This window comes from Papaver somniferum, chromosome 3, assembly GCF_003573695.1.
Source record: "Papaver somniferum cultivar HN1 chromosome 3, ASM357369v1, whole genome shotgun sequence".
Taxonomy (NCBI): domain Eukaryota; kingdom Viridiplantae; phylum Streptophyta; class Magnoliopsida; order Ranunculales; family Papaveraceae; genus Papaver; species Papaver somniferum.
Window position 1 is genome coordinate 96,739,926 of NC_039360.1, and position 12,819 is coordinate 96,752,744.

Sequence of the window (12,819 nt, forward strand, 5' to 3'; positions counted from 1 at the left end):
TCAACCCGATCCGGGCCACCCGAAGCAGTTGCATTCTTTGAAATTCAATAAATATTTGATTAGATGCGGACGCGAGATTAAAAATCCATTTAGCACCCAAACTCGTTAAGTTAATAGTTAATTTTTGTCGGTATATACATCTTGTCTCACGATGTTGATATTTATGATTTGTTACGATAGGTATTAGTTATTTTGTCGAAGTACAAGCATATAATTTCATGGCATTAATATCGACAAAAAATTAGGAAAGTTGTATTAAGTTTTTTCATTGGATTGAAGTTGTATTAAGTTTTTCACTAGATTGAAGTTGTGAGGTTTTTTCGGAACGAACGTATACTAATTTTGGATTTTGTCTACCTTTTTAGCTTTTGTCAGTTGAAATCATAACAACCTTCTAAAACATTAGATCTTACGTCACTTTTTTCCTTCTTAATTTAGTGTATATTTTAAATATTAATGATAAAGAAATGCATTGGATTCATCCGTATCCAGTCTGTATGTCTGCATGTTCGTTAGATGCTATATTAAATTCAGATGTGAGATACCAAACTTAAAATTCGTCAACGAGGAAATAGCAGACCAACCCAATGCATGCTCAGGCCTGTTAAAAATATATGTGGGGATATTTTATCTGTGGTCTCACACCATATGTATCAAGAAAAAAAAACTGTGAATCAAACTTATGATGTTATCAGAATTATCTTTGTTTGAACAGAGTAGCTCTTGAATTATTGTTTGGAAAGTAATCTCTTAAAGATACTTCCATCGAGAAAAATAAAAAATTTACTTCCCCTTTCATGGTGTCCCTTGCCGTTACTATCACAATACCCGTCAATACAATATTTAAACCTCAAGCGTGATCTTGAATCATTTTTTCTATCTTCTAGAAATCGTCATTATTATAATCATCATTAAAAAAAAACTAGGAATATCGTAACCAAGAGCCAATGGATATTGGATTCAATGCGGGTGCAAGTTTAAAAATTCATTGAACACCCAAACTCGTTAAGTTGATTGTTATGCTTCTTTGGCATGTTCATCTTGTTTCACAAATGTTGATATTTATGATCTGTTACCATTATGCATTTTTAATATATATTAATTGTCCAGTTGAAGTATTATTATATAAATTTCATGACATTATATAAACAAAATTAGGAAAGTTGCATTAAGTGTTTTCACGGGAATGAAGGCGTGAGATTCGAGCAAGGCATGAGACCTTAAGCCACTTTTTTTCTTTCAATTTCGTGTTTATATATTCTAAACTTTAGTGATAAAAGAAATGTATCGGATTCATCCACACATCCGTTAGATGCTAGATTGGAGGCAGATATGAGATGTCAAACTTGAAATCCGTCATATATTGGATTGGAAGCGGATGAGGAAAAAAACGGACCAATCCAGTGCATGCTCAGGCCTAGTGAAAACATATTGATATTTTATCTATGGGCCTATGCCCTATGCATAAAAAAATAATTGTGAAATGACCTTTTGAAATTATCAAAATTAATTTTGTTTGAAAGTAGTAGCTCCTTAATAGTTGTTGCGAAAATAATCTTTTAAAGATACATCCACCAAGAAAACTAAACACTTTATTTCCTTTTCGTGGTGTTCCTTGTCGAAATACCCCCCCAGTATGGGGTGCAACTACAATTTGGTTAACCTCGACAACCAAACCAACCAACTATTTCTTCAACCAATATGTTACGTAGTAATACCTTCAAATACTATAAATTTAAATGTTACATTCACAATCCAACAAAGAATTATGACACTAGGGTAATTATGAGATACTATAATAATGCGTTTGTGTTGTAATGGTTATGTCGGAGAAGGTGATGGTTGATGAAGATGATAAAAAAAATAAGGATCGAAGGCAAAAATGCATTGGCGCATGAATTGGTGATTCAAAAAATCATTATCAAAGGGAAATCTTAGAATAGCATTAGATTACTATCAATTAAATATGATTATGTTAATATCAATCAAAAATATTGTTATTGTTTTTCATACCTACATTCCAGATTTTCGTCCATGTCGTTTGATTTTTGCATTTAAGAAAGAAAAACAAGTGGTACATGAGTAATACTCAGCTCACTTCATGAGCAAGACCGCGCTCAGCCTCATGAGCAAGACTCATCTCACCTCATGAGAAAGCCTCCGCTCAGCCTCATTAGCTAGGCTCAGCTCACCTTATGAAAGAGCCTCCAAGAAGCCTCATAAGAGAGACTCCGCTTGTAACATGCCTAAGCCTCATACCGGCCTCTCAATATTAGCTGTCATAAACAAGACTCAGCTCTCAGCCTCCCGAGACCTAGTCATTGTCTCAAGGTATATATACACGACTCATAGTATATCCCCACGAGATAAACTGGCCATGTGTATCCGTTGTTCTTATGATGCATCCACGAATGACTTAATGAGCATGAGCTGGACTTAAGTGTCTTGTCAAAAAAAACTCATGCCTCGGCCTCACGAGAAAGACTCAAGCGAGTCTCGTGACTAATTCCAAGTACGTTCCCGAGATATATACTAGTTATGTGTAGCCTCGAGCCTCGTGCTCGACTCCTAACACATCCACCCGAGGTACAATTGTCTTTTATGAACATGAATACAATTCACTATTGGATCCTAGCACATCATTGTGGTACACATTGGTCAAGCAAAGTATTCCATAGTTTCATAAAAGAGACATTATTAGGCATACAAGCCTCAGTCTTAGTCTCCCGAACATTCCCTGGATGACTCTATGAGATCTGAGCTCCATGGGTGCTTCCCTAGACGACCTCATGTGACTTGATCTCTGCTAGCTCATCTTAAATCTCGCACAAGAGACGAGGTTAAGGTACAAGTGTTAGAGCATTGATCGGTCGAACTCGCATGCGTTGCTATCTCAAGCATGTTTGTCAATGTTAGTGATCAAAACTATAAGTCTTGATTTCCAGTCTATTATAGCTAAGGTCTCGGACTAGGATAGAAAGTGTAGTTGATCTCAAGAACTCTATGGCAATCATCATACAAGACGAAGGACTACTCAAGGAACCGGTGGATCTTCATCGACTAAAAGGTATGTGGAGACTTGAACTTATTTATCACTCAAAAGTCTATTTATCTCCTATCTTGAGACAAAAGTCGTTTTGCTATATAGACTTAGATTATACACATTTTCTATTTCGAGCCGAGTTTATCTCGCCTATCTATTTCTCGAAATATGTGTTGGTAAGCTTTCGCTTTAGCCAAGTTCATCTTTACCTAGTGACGAAAGTTATGACAAGTTTCAATCACTTTGAAAATTGCTTACTTTGACAAAAAATAGTTTGTGAATAACAACTATAGAATATCAATGTCCTCTAAGAATGTTTCAATGATTGAAATGAGAGTTTAGATTATATAACCGTTGAAGGATATAAGAATTGTTGTGGAAACACATATACGTATAAGTCCTTATTCCTTGAACCAAAGTTTGCGAACTTTGTTGATCAAGAGAACCAGAATGGTGGCGTGAGCCAAGTCCGCGAACTGGTGGAAGTTCTCGACCCGATAAATTCTGCTGGAGTTTGTGAAATCCGTCCGCGAACCCAGTCCGCGAACTTGAGTAGGTGAAAATAAGACAATAAATGGATGCCTACAGTGATACCTGCAAGTGCACAGGGTCAGTTGTAGCTTGTGTGCAAGAACAGGGTCATTTCACAGGGACTTGGGAGTGTGCAATGAAGTTACACTATGCTGATAATTGATGCAAAACTAAATGCAAGGTCACAAGGCTGCAGTGACAGTGAAACAGAGATGGTAAAACATCTAACCAAGGCTATGAGCCAAGGGCAGGGAAGGCAGTGCACTGATTTCAGTGCACAACAAGATGTGAAGTGCAAAAGCTAAATAAAACAGCAAGGAAAACTCAACTGAGCAATAAGAATAACAGAATTAGAGTTGCAAGTGACTGTAAAAACAAATTTTGGGCTAAGCTACGGCTTTGAATCCACCCTTGTGACCGAGCCAAATAATGTAGTTCTAGGTTGAATCCCTAATGGAACTAAGTGACAGTTAAGGCCAACTTAAGATCCTAAGCATACAAAAAAGGAATAGCAAGATAATCAGCTTGCTCAACTGATGTGCTCCTAGTATTGACTGTCTTTTGACAGTACAATCAATCACAAGCACTAGTGAGCACTGATTTCTCCCATTGCTCAATCAATTCAGTGAACTAAGGCTTCTAACCTAACATTCCACTACCTAACAGTCCACTAAAGCTTCATCTGAGCCTCAGCTAGTGAGACTTAGCTCATGACTAACATGCTAACACAAACATACATCATACAAGATAATTGAAACATGAATTCAAATATTGAACATAAACAGCGCATTGAACTACAACCCTTGAGACACTGGCTATTCCAGTGCTCTTGGGTGACACACTGGCTAGTCCAGGCATAGTTACAACACACCCCCACATCATCTATTTATACATATAAGCAAAATCCCAAAAATCCCCCAAATCAGTGAAATTAGGGTTTACCAAAAAATCCAAAATTCACTCACCTAACACACTGATAACAACCCTAATACGTGACCCATGCTTCTAATTAGACGTACAATCAATTTCCCCCAAAAATCCCCAATTTATGGAATTAGGGTTCTTATAAAAATTTCTATTAAAATTTACCTAATCACTGATGACACTGGTAGATGTCGACCCATGCCTCCAATTCTTCTCCTGATGCTTCTCTTGTTCTTCCCATGCCCTAATTGCTTTTCTAGCTCATCTATTTCATCAACCCCTAACCTAGGGTTCCTGTGAGAGGAAAAGATCGATGAATTGATGTTATAGAAAGCTAGAGGAGTAGGGGAAGAGTGGGTTTCAGTTGGTAGGAGCCATGATGTCTTTGGTGAGAGTTGTGGTGGTGGCAGAGGCGGACATGGGTGTTCTCTGCAGACGCTGAGGGAGGAGGTGGAGGAGAAGAGATCGATGGATTTAGGTTTAGGGATCGTTTGTTTTGGGGTATAGATATTAGGTACTAGAGTGTTGTGCGGGATCATCAATATTTGATGTTTTGCAAGGGGAATCCGTTGGATGAAAAGATGAAGGAATGATCCAACGGCGTGATGGAGATGGGTGTGGAAAGACCGTTGGATCTGAGATACGTCAAAACTGACGGTCCAAGATGGAGTTAGGTGTTGTAGTGTTAGACAGGATCTTCAGACTTCGATGCACGACGATGAAGCGACCGTAGGATGCTGAGATGATCCAATCTGACGGCTGAATATGAAGGCGGGTATGGATATTGGAAATGGGTTTGGGTGAGGGTTTTGGGCCTTGGGTATGCCAAGCCCATATCTTCTTTAAGAACAATTCTTCCTCTTCAAGCCCAGTTCTAGCCTTTTGGTCTTGCGCACAACATTCTTCGCGGCTTCCTTGTGTGATTCCTCTTGGCTTCCACCACTTTTCTGCCCTTTTCCGCTCCGCAATTCATCCAAACTTTATTTGGTACCTAAAAATGCAAAATTAATTAATAAAAATATTTATTCTTGAAAACAATGAAAATACAGAATATGGGTTAAAATGGAGAATTAGAGCACAAAAGATGAGTTAATTGCCAAGAAAAATATATATAAATATGCACTTTTTAGCACTCATCAAATACCCCCAAACCTGAATTTTACTTGTCCTCAAGTAAAACAAAACTAAGGAAATCCTACCTATACCACTGTCGCTGGTCTCTCGAATGTATTTAGCGTATGCACTAAGCCTTTTAAACCACTAAGTGTCCCTAGTGGACGAGTGAAGTCTCGTGAAGGTTTGCTTAGAACGTACCTACAAAGTTCTAGGTCAAAATATAAGCTCAGATTCCATCAAATGTGACATGTGCAAGTCAGTTTAAGCTCACAACAAAATGGAGATGTCAATCTAGCTATCAAAGGCACAATCCTAGCACTGATAACAACTAAAGACACGTGATAAGAGTGTAAAGTGTATCTACACATGTTTCTAGAATGACATGAAGTTATGACTACTAATCACCAAGAGATAGGTTTTAGGCTAATAACCGAATTCTAAGCCAAGCTAGCTGTCCGGATTTACGAGAATTGTGAATGTTCACCCAATGAGTTGGTGATATTTCAGTTTACCCGCGTTATACATCGATGGCTGCACCCTCCTTGCTTATTACAAGACTATTTACAACAAAAGATGACTCTTTACATGACTCTTATTTACATTGATTACTCTCTTTTATTTTTGGAACAAGAGAGAACTATTGTTTTTAACATGACAACATGGAATAAATAAATACTTGATTGATTTTTTTTTTTCTTTTTTTTTTTTTTTTTGAAGAAAAAAAACTTTGATCTTTACAACATAATGACACTTTTGATACATGAACAAAAAGAAAAACATAATTACATGACTCTTAGCAAGAGGTGGCCCTTATCGAATGCATCCGGTCAAATTCTATGGTTGCTTTTCTTAACGTATCCTCCAACTTCTATCCCAGCCAACCAAAGAACAAGCTAGTCAAGTCTCATTCAGTATTCTAAAGTGATTGGCAATCTAACTTCCTATCAAACACCTTGAAGATCGAGGCTATACATGTATTGGTAGATCGTGCGCGTGCAAGTTTCTTATCACTATGTGAATTGTGCTAGAATCAGGGTGCCTAAATATCTAGACTAAGACTCCTAAAAATTACATATATGCACAAGAGTCAACATTTCAAGGTAAATGAGCTCCATTTTTTATGATTTTTTAATTTTTTTTTTTTTTTTTAATTATTATTTTGATTTTTTTCATTTTTTTCAAAAAGGAAGAGTTCAAAAAGAAGGAGTTTTTGTTTTCAATTATGGCATGTGATCGTGGTATCTACTCTATACCCCCAAACCTAAACTAAACATTGTCCTCAATGTTTCAAAAGATGTAAAGAATTATAATACAACATATGGAGAGGATTATGCTGAGTAGAGAAAAAGGAAAGAGAATACCCGATTTCGGCGAAAGCAAGATTAGAACTCCGTTATTCAAGGCAAAAATCCAACATTTTTTTTTAGCCAAGATCATATTGGATTAGCACTATATATACAAAAGAAACAAAAGATTTAACTAAGAAACTATATACTAGATTTTATACAAGAAAATTTGGTTTTTAATGGGATTGGACTTTTTGGGAAAAATTTGGTTTGTCGGGAGACATTTGGTTTTGATTGGAAAAAGAAAAATTTTGGTTTTTAGGGAAACATTTGGGAAACTTTGGTTTTTATGGGAGAAAAACATTTGGTTTTTAATGGGATAAGGAGACCAAGCCCACTGTTGGGTTTTGCGAAGCCCAGCTACGTTTTTGAAAAACAGGCCCACTGCTGGTGAGTAATGCTCACTGTTGGTTTTTGGAATTTTGAAATTTTGGCCCACTTGAACTTTGGTTCAGGCCCACAGTTCAGAAACAAGCCCAGGTAACAATTTGAAATTTGGGCTCTTAAATAGCCAAAGGTCGAGGCCCAACTGGGCTTTTGAAAACGTTTTCTGTTTTTGGGTCAAGCCCACAGTGTAAATGTTTTGTTTTCAAATGGATGTTAAGCCCACAGTCCCAGAAATTTAGTTGGGCTTTGGCTAGCTACTAACTAAAATATGAGGCCCAACTGGGCTTTCAAAAGTTCAGTTTTCTTTAATTTAAACAACAGGCCCAAATCAATCTAAAACCATGCCCACAAGAAATTAAACAAACAAGCCCACAAGAAATTAATTACAAACCCAACAGAAAAATGGAAAAAATTATTACAAGCCCACAAATTAAAAATGGAAGCCCACAGGTTGGGTTCTCTTAATGGGTTTAGGCTTACTTGCTTAAGCACAGCCCAGCTGCTCAGTTTGGTTGCAAAAGCCCAGTTGGGCTTTGGATCATCCTAAGCTTTGGCTTCAATACTCAAGGCCCAGTTGGGCTTGGCTTATGAATGGCAGCAGCACCACTTCAGGCCTAGCAGCAGCAGCAACAGCCCAACAGCAGGCTTTGCAGGTTCACGGGGCCACAACAGAGCAACAGGTGCAGAAGGCAGCAGCAGTTAGCAGCAACAAGCAGCAACATGGGCCACAGCAGCTCAGCAGCAGTCTTGGCCTGGCACAAGCAGGAGCACCACAGCAGCAAAAGCACAGCAGCTCAGCAGGAGAGCAGGAGTACAGCAAGCACAGGAGCAGCAGCAGCAGCAGCTCCACAGCAAAAGCAGCAGGATAGGCAGGTACCTGCTGGCTCAAAGCAGAAAGTGAGTAAAGATGCAAGCTATGATGCAGGAATGTAAGTGAACAATATGCAAATGAGTATGCAATGCAGGGAAAGATGCAAATGCAATGAACTATGATGCAAATATGAAGATGAAAGTGAATGCAACAAAACAGCAAAGAACAAATCAACACACAGCGCCAAGTCCCCGACAGCGGCGCCAAAAACTTGGTAGGCATTTAAAGATGTGAAAATAAGACAATAAATGGATGCCTACAGTGATACCTGCAAGTGCACAGGGTCAGTTGTAGCTTGTGTGCAAGAACAGGGTCATTCCACAGGGACTTGGGAGTGTGCAATGAAGTTACACTATGCTGATAATTGATGCAAAACTAAATGCAAGGTCACAAGGCTGCAGTGACAGTGAAACAGAGATGGTAAAACATCTAACCAAGGCTATGAGCCAAGGGCAGGGAAGGCAGTGCACTGATTTCAGTGCACAGCAAGATGTGAAGTGCAAAAGCTAAATAAAACAGCAAGGAAAACTCAACTGAGCAATAAGAATAACAGAATTAGAGTTGCAAGTGACTGTAAAAACAAATTGTGGGCTAAGCTACGGATTTGAATCCACCCTTGTGACCGAGCCAAATAATGTAGTTCTAGGTTGAATCCCTAATGGAACTAAGTGACAGTTAAGGCCAACTTAAGATCCTAAGCATACAAAAAGGGAATAGCAAGATAATCATCTTGCTCAACTGATGTGCTCCTAGTATTGACTGTCTTTTGACAGTACAATCAATCACAAGCACTAGTGAGCACTGATTTCTCCCATTGCTCAATCAATTCAGTGAACTAAGGCTTCTAACCTAACAGTCCACTAAAGCTTCATCTGAGCCTCAGCTAGTGAGACTTAGCTCATGACTAACATGCTAACACAAACATACAAGATAATTGAAACATGAATTCAAATATTGAACATAAACAGAGCATTGAACTACAACCCTTGAGACACTGGCTATTCCAGTGCTCTTGGGTGACACACTGGCTAGTCCAGGCATAGTTACAACACACCCCCACATCATCTATTTATACATATAAGCAAAATCCCAAAAATCCCCCAAATCAGTGAAATTAGGGTTTACCCAAAAATCCAAAATTCACTCACCTAACACACTGATAACAACCCTAATACGTGACCCATGCTTCTAATTAGACGTACAATCAATTTCCCCCAAAAATCCCCAATTTATGGAATTAGGGTTCTTATAAAAATTTCTATTAAAATTTACCTAATCACTGATGACACTGGTAGATGTCGACCCATGCCTCCAATTCTTCTCCTGATGCTTCTCTTGTTCTTCCCATGCCCTAATTGCTTTTCTAGCTCATCTATTTCATCAACCCCTAACCTAGGGTTCCTGTGAGAGGAAAAGATCGAGGAATTGATGTTATAGAAAGCTAGAGGAGTAGGGGAAGAGTGGGTTTCAGTTGGTAGGAGCCATGATGTCTTTGGTGAGAGTTGTGGTGGTGGCAGAGGCGGACATGGGTGTTCTCTGCAGACGGTGAGGGAGGAGGTGGAGGAGAAGAGATCGATGGATTTAGGTTTAGGGATCGTTTGTTTTGGGGTATAGATATTAGGTACTAGAGTGTTGTGCGGGATCATCAATATTTGATATTTTGTAAGGGGAATCCGTTGGATGAAAAGATGAGGAATGATCCAACGGCGTGATGGAGATGTGTGTGGAAAGACCGTTGGATCTGAGATACGTCAAAACTGACGGTCCAAGATGGAGTTAGGTGTTGTAGTGTTAGACAGGATCTTCAGACTTCGATGCACGACGATGAAGCGACCGTAGGATGCTGAGATGATCCAATCTGACGGCTGAATATGAAGGCGGGTATGGATATTGGAAATGGGTTTGGGTGAGGGTTTTGGGCCTTGGGTATGCCAAGCCCATATCTTCTTTAAGAACAATTCTTCCTCTTCAAGCCCAGTTCTAGCCTTTTGGTCTTGCGCACAACATTCTTCGCGGCTTCCTTGTGTGATTCCTCTTGGCTTCCACCACTTTTCTGCCCTTTTCCGCTCCGCAATTCATCCAAACTTTATTTGGTACCTAAAAATGCAAAATTAATTAATAAAAATATTTATTCTTGAAAACAATGAAAATACAGAATATGGGTTAAAATGGAGAATTAGAGCACAAAAGATGAGTTAATTGCCAAGAAAAATATATATAACTATATACTTTTTAGCACTCATCAGTAGGTTATATCTAAAAACGATGTTTGTGAACTTATTCTTATATAAACTAAGGAATGCAAATTGCAAACTGTGGCTATATTGTTCATGAACCGATTCGAATGAATCAAATCGTTTTTGCTTCAATTGTGTCTTGTGTAGTTACATAAGGTTTCCTTGCAATTAAACAACTCTCTAACTAGTTCATTTGAGTCACTTGAACTAGTTATGGTGAAGAAGAATATGGTTGACATGAAAGTGATCATATGGCTCAACATTTGGTTGACTATTGTTGAACCAACAAATGTACAAGTTTGGGTACGGTTACACAAGCCTAGAAACGTGCATTTCATTTGTGTGTAACAAGCTAGTTTTCGATCTAACGTTTGAAATATATTAGCTTGAATCTAATCAGGTTTTCATCTAACGGTGAATATTGAATGCTTTGTTACCAAGCTAACATTGATTGCAAACCCTGATTTGAAAGACTATATAAGAGAAAACTCTAGCAACTGGGAAACCTAATCCCCACACCTTTTGTGTGATACTAGTTGTGCTAAGCTAGAGTCGATTCTCCTTTAATCTTTGATTTCTTCTTCTAAAACAGGTTAACGACTTAAAGACTTCATTGGGATTGTGAAGCCAGACCGGTACTACTTTCTTGTAGTTGTGTGATCTGATCTTGTTGTTTCTGTCGTACGAGTACAATTGTAATAATTGGCTTGAGATTGATATCTCTGGTAAGCAAGATATAAAAAAAATCACAAACACTTCGTCTCATCGTTTGTGATTCCGCAATATCTTTTTTCGCTGCGTCGATTAAGATTATTATGAGGTGATTGATAATACCAGGTTCTTCTTAGGGAATATAAGTCCTGTTTATCAATTGGTTCCTGGTTCACCTTGATTTATCAAAAGACGGAACAAAACTCGTAGGTATATTCGTGGGAGAAAAATTTATCTATTACCGTAGACTTTTCTGTGTGATACAGATTTGTTTATTAAAGTCTTCGACTTTGGGTCGTAGCAACTCTTAGTTGTGGGTGAGATAAGCTAAGGAAATCAAGTAAGTAGCATCCTGCTGGGATCAGAGACGTAGGAGCATAAATGTACCTTGGATCAGTGTGAGATTGATTGGGGTTCAACTACAGTACAAACCGAAGTTAATTTGGAGTAGGCTAGTGTCTGTAGCGGCTTAATACAGTGTGTTTTCAAACTGGACTAGGTCCCGGGGTTTTCTGCATTCGCGGTTTCCTCGTTAACAAAATTTTGGTGTTTGTGTTATTTCTTTTTCGCATTATATTTTGTTATATAATTGAAATATCACAGGTTGTGCGTTGTTCAATCAATTAGAATATACGACCTTTTAGTTGTTGATTTAAATTGATTGACACTTGGATATTGGTCTTTGGTACCATCCAAGTTATCTTTCTAGTATTTGATAAAGACTCGCAAATTTCTATTTGCTTGAGTATATATCAAATCGAGAGATTGAGATATAAACTCTTTGATATACTTTTTATCTAGATTGATTCTGACTGTCTAGTTGATTCTCTAGAAAGTATATTGGAGTTTGTCCATACAGATTTCTAAGCGAAATATTGGGTGTGATTGTTGTACCCCCACTTTTCAACAAGCCTTTTCCTCAACTTCATAAGCATGCTCACGATTAACAACTTGAGTCCGAGTTATACAAACTCATCCAAAAACGTGGATAAACCTCCCGAAGATCTGCATGATCATCAAAGATACCCACAAGAAAAGAACCAGCCCCAAAAGCTATATATGGACAACATACAAAGTTGAGGCTCAACTTCAACTTCTCTCGTATTTTACACATGATTTCTAAAGTTTTCTTGTTTTTCACGTGACCCATCCTAGTCGTAGCTTACAAATATTGGAGTATCCCTCTATCTCAGTCAAAATAAGCTACAGAGAGTACTACTACCCTACCAATATAATAACACAAATACTAACTCAGTCACACAATGGCCGGTGGAGGTTTATGGTACGTATGAGAAATAACCAGTTGTATTTCTCATCGTTAAAGGAACACTCGGTCGAGAAATTATAAGAGTTTATAAATGAAGCTTATTTCATCTTATCTTAAGTTATCCTTTAACCAAATAAGGAGTGCTCCTCACGACAAATAACCCTTATGTCACCGACTTCAAATGAGAAGTTTTATCTATAAATTGGTTGATAATCGACTCAACTAAACACATCTCTCATAGCATTCTCCTGACACCTCTCTTCTATCTACTTCCCTCTCTAACACCATCCATAATCCTTCTCTCATGTGACTGATGCATCTTTCGAACAACCATTTTTCTTTGTTTAGGTGAGGAATGTTCATACTCAACCTCTCACAACTGACAC